This window comes from Pinus tabuliformis, chromosome Q (genome assembly GCF_031772625.1).
Source record: "Pinus tabuliformis cultivar Carrire ecotype Pingquan chromosome Q, CPIR1, whole genome shotgun sequence".
In the NCBI taxonomy this organism is placed as follows: domain Eukaryota; kingdom Viridiplantae; phylum Streptophyta; class Pinopsida; order Pinales; family Pinaceae; genus Pinus; species Pinus tabuliformis.
In genome coordinates this window covers 121860417-121865505 of record NC_142296.1, presented here as the reverse complement: position 1 = coordinate 121865505, position 5089 = coordinate 121860417, and positions in this window count along the sequence as shown.

Below are 5089 nucleotides of genomic sequence, written 5' to 3'. Positions count from 1 at the left end.
TTCCTCTTCTGTTGTAGAGTTTGATTCTTCCTCCTTAAGCTCAAACTCTATCTTCTCACATTCCTTTGATGGGAATTTATGTTTAATAACATCTTTCACCTCTCTGAACACCACATCTTGGTTGTACACAACCTTCCTTGTCACTGGGTTCCAAAGCTTATAACCCTTTAAACCATCCTTATACCCAATAAAGATGCACTTTTCAGATTTAATATCTAACTTGTTTCTTTTCTCCTTTGGAACATGTACATATGAATCACATCCAAAAACCCTTAGATGTGAAAGAGAGGGTTTCTTACCAATCCATACCTCTTGTAGAGTCTTATCCTCCAATGCTGATGAAGGTGATTTGTTGACCAAGTAACATGCTGTCTCCACTGCCTCTGCCAAGAATTCCTGTCGTAACCCAGCACCATTGAGCATGCTTCTTGCCCATTCCATTAACGTCTTGTTCATTCTTTCTGCAACTCCAATTTGCTCAGGTTACATGGAGTAGTCTTCTGCCATGATATACCACACTTCTTACAGAATTCCTCAAATTCCTTACTGCAAAACTCTCCACCATTATCTGACCTCAACACCTTTATCTTCTTCTCTATCTGGTTTTCCACTAGAGCCTTAAATTCTTTAAACCTGTCAAAGACTTCAAATTTCTTCTTGAGGAAATATATCCATGCATTCCTTGAGAAGCCATCTATAAATGATACATAGTACATAGACTTACCTACTGATGGAACCTTCACGGGTCCAAACACATCACTGTGCACAAGCTCTAATATTTGTTTCACTCTCTTACCACAAGAGGAGAAAATCACCCAATTTTGCTTCCCATATACACAATTTTCACAGAAATCAAAATCCAAAGAGCTATTAGTCATACCTTCTACCATACCTTTACCATGAAGTATTCAAAGGCCCTTCTCTCCAATATGTCCAAGCCTTTGATGCCATAGCATGGTATTTTCTCCAGAGACCACTAGATTTTCTACTCCAATTTCAAGAACCACAGAATTGTTGCACCCATCAATAACAGCGCTACCTTGCAGCTTGTACAGAGTTCCAATTTGAACTCCCCGCATCAATACCAGTGCTCCCTGAACCATCTTGCAGGTATCTTTCTCGAACACTGTTTTTACCCCTGCATCATCCAGCTTGCTTATAGAAATCAGATTTCTGGCCAATGCAGGAATATGCAGAACCCCTGGAAGTGTTCTAACCATTCCACCTTGCAACTTCAACTTTACTTTTCCACGACCAATGATTCTAACATTCCTATCATTCCCTAAGAAGACATCACCACCATCGTATTTCTCATACTCACAGAACCACTCTCCATGGGGAGTGAAGTGAAAGGATGCACCTGAGTCAATCAACCATGCCTCATGATCTACATGTGTACTTGAAGAAGCCAAGTACACATCCCCACCTTCATTTGAGGTGGTTTTCGCCTCTGCAGAAGGAGCATCATTAGATCCCTTTCCTTTGTCAGGAGCTTTATATTTATAGTCCCTTTTGTAGTGCCCTTCCTTTCTGCATTTCCAGCAAACCACCTTTATAGGTTTTCCTGGAGATTTTGATCTCCCTCTAGATTTAGGTCTCCCACTCGATGACTTATTTTTGTTTTTGTTTTGGGACCATCCTCGTACAGACAAGGAATCACCATTCTAGCTCTCCATATTTTTCTGTCTCATCTCCTCCGTCAGCAAGGATGAGACTATTTCATCAAACTGCAAGGTAGTTGCATTACTACCTATTGCAATAACCAGACTATCCCACGAATCTGGTAAAGAACACACCAAACTGATGCACTTATCTTCATCTGAAATTTTAATATCAACAGATAATAACTGACTTACCACAGTATTAAATGCGTTCAGATGCTCTGTCACCAGGTCTCCATCTTTCATCCTCAGGTTATACAACATTTTTCGTAGGAACAGTTTACTCACCAAAGACTTAGATTGGTACAAAGTCCCTAACTTGTCCCACAAAGCCTTCACTGTAGCTTCCCTTGATACACTCAGCAATACTGAATCTGAGACACACAATAGTATTGTGCTCTTTGTCTTTCGATCCAACTTCTTCCATTCTTCATCGAACACTCCTGTTGGTTTAGTACCTGGATCTACCACGATCCACTGATCTTTATCCACCAACAGATCCTCCATCTTGAGTTTCCATAACTCAAAACTCTGACCATTAAATTTCTCGATCTCTATCTTTCCACTACTCATCATCTTCTTTCACCACCAAAATCAATCCTGCAGATCTCCCACTGAACAGGGTTTACCACAGGCCCGAGCGAAACTCCTCAGCAACAAATACGTCCCCTTGAAGCCAAAACAGTTCTGATACCAAATGTAGGTTTTAACCCCATAGAGAAATTACTTGCATACGAATTCTAAAACACAGAAAATAAATAATGTGAGAGCATAACACATAAAACACATATACACAGAGATTTTCCCCTGGATCTCAAAACCGGGACTACTAGCTTGATTTTTCATTATGTTCCTTTCAATGTTACAATACATATTTATACATGCCAAGGCATCCAATACCATGGACTGAAAACCATCGCGTCCAAAACCATGGACCGAAAACCATCGCATCCAAAACCATGTGCGAAAACCATGCACAAAACCATAGGTAGGTCCGCCCAACTTAATATAGGGTCCAAAATCAAATTTTCCCCGAGGCGCTGTCCCGAACCCCGTAGAGGAGGGCTACCCGCCCCCTTAAACCCCCTGTGACCCCCCCACTGCGCAATCGGCGCAACTAAGGGGGGTATATGCCCCCACTCTGACCCCCTGGTTAGCTACATGGGCTAGTCATGGAAACAATATAACACAACCCAACAATCGATCCCCCTACCTTTCTTTACCAACAACTCTTCCTCTTGGAAGAAATCCCCCTTCAGGGAGGGGTCATTAACCTTCCTGTTAAACCACCTATTTCCTTTCATTGGTTATCCCATCACTCGAGCAATCACCTCTTCTGTAACCTCCAACTTCAACCCCCTAACCTTTGTTTGGTTTCTCTCTAAATTCTTTGCAAATTCCATGGCAACACCGTCGTGTGATCCCTCCAACCTCTGGAAGAACTCAAACTAGCTTGCGTCCTTGAAAATATGGCATGCTTCGGGGAAATTCTCCAAGGCTTCTGTGGACCCTGGCTCATGCCGAATTGCTGCTCCACCCATTGCTACGCAAATTCAATGATGTTTCTCTTCCTTCTCCTTTCCTTTAAAAGTTCCGAGGCAGTCGACACACTACTTAGCTGTTTCAGCCTGCATTGTTCTTTTCCCACCTCTCTGAGCACTCTGAATGGGGATGCAATGCTCCAGCAGGGGTAAATGGTAGGGTGGCGCAGGTGAGGATTTCAAATTAGGATTTTGCAATCATGGTTCATACTGCACAGTAATATTGCCTTATTAATGTTGGGTTATGGGAGGTCTTGTCGAAGGTACACTTCCCCTTTTTGGTATGATCAGGCATTAAGTAACAATAATTACCAGGTCACCATGCTTTAATTGCAGGTTTTTTTTAATAATGATAGGTCATGTGAATATCATGTCACAATATGATTCGCTCCCCCCCAGCTTAAATGTGACAACCATCCTCGACTGTCAAAAGTCGTGTTAAGTTTCCATAATTACCGAATAAAGCAAATAACAATATTACCTTTGTATGATGTACTTGGGTGACGAGATGCGTGAACCTAGCTCTGGTGGAGAGATGCGCAAACTTAACTCTGATGACAAGAACCATGATGATGCTTCCTGTTTATTGCAATAAAATATCTTATTCCACTTATTTCTAAAAGTCGTCAATTGTTACAGTGTTACAAAAATAGAGAAGAAAAGATCATGTAACAACACTATCATAAGGTTTGCTTTGAAATAACAAATGTTGTTACAGAGTGTGTAACAGCTGCCACAAGGTGGTTTTCAATTGCTACAGAAATTGTCTGTTTGCGCTTGGGAAAGTTTTTCACAAATAGTTTGTTTGTTTGTTTGTTTTTGTTTTTGTTTTTGTTTTTTGTTTTTTTTTTTTTGTTTTTTTTGTTTTTGTTTTTGTTTTTGTTTTTTTGTTTCTGTTTTTTTTTTTTTGATTGTTTTGTTTTTGTTTTGTTTTTTGTTTTTTGTTTTTGTTTTTGTTTTTGTTTTTTTAAAGTTTGAAGGTGTAATAGCCGCCAACCGTATTTGATTTTCATCTATTACACTTATTGGAAAATTTATAATTTTTGCAGCACAGGGGGGCTTTCCCTTGTTCCTGTAATCTGAAGATCCGAATTTGTGACAATGTTGACGAATGAATCCCTTGAAGCAGGTTTGTGATATAACCAAAGACAGTGCCCATTTGCAAGCAATGGTGTCCTCGCACTGTCAATGGTCACCAAATTTACAGTCCCATTATCAAAGACTGCATCTACCTCATAGGGACCTAGCCATCTGGTGCAAAGCTTACCCTTGAAGTCTTTAAATCTTGAGTCGTATAAGAAAGCCCAATCTCCTTTCTATAACTTCTTCTTCTTGATGAATATGTTGTGCCACTTAGCTCTATATTGCTGGATAATCTTTGTTTGCTAGATAATAGCTAACCGTTTCTCCTCCAATTCATTGAGTTGGTTCAATCTCTGCTTTTGTGTTGTAGCCAGATCCAAATGCACCTAAAATGTTGTTCTTAGTGTCTTGATTTTGAACTCAATGGGGAATAAGGGGTTTTTACCATACATAAGTTCATATGGTGAGAATCCTATAGTATTCCTCCATGTAGTCATGTATGCCCACAACACTTTTGGAAGTTTTTCCGCCCAATTTCTTCGGTGACTAGCCACAGTCTTAGTAAGGATCCCCTCAATGAATTTGTTAGTGCTTTCCACTTGGCCATTTGCTTGTGGATGATAAGCTGTTGTGATTCTATGATGAATTTTATATATTTTCAACCAACTTCTAGGTCATATGAGATGTGAACTAGGGCCCTTCGTCTGTGACTATCTCCCTGGGTATGCCAAATCAGATAAAGATGTCTTCAAATAGAAAGTCTGAAATAACCTGCTCTGTGGCTCTGGTTAGAGCCTTTGCCTC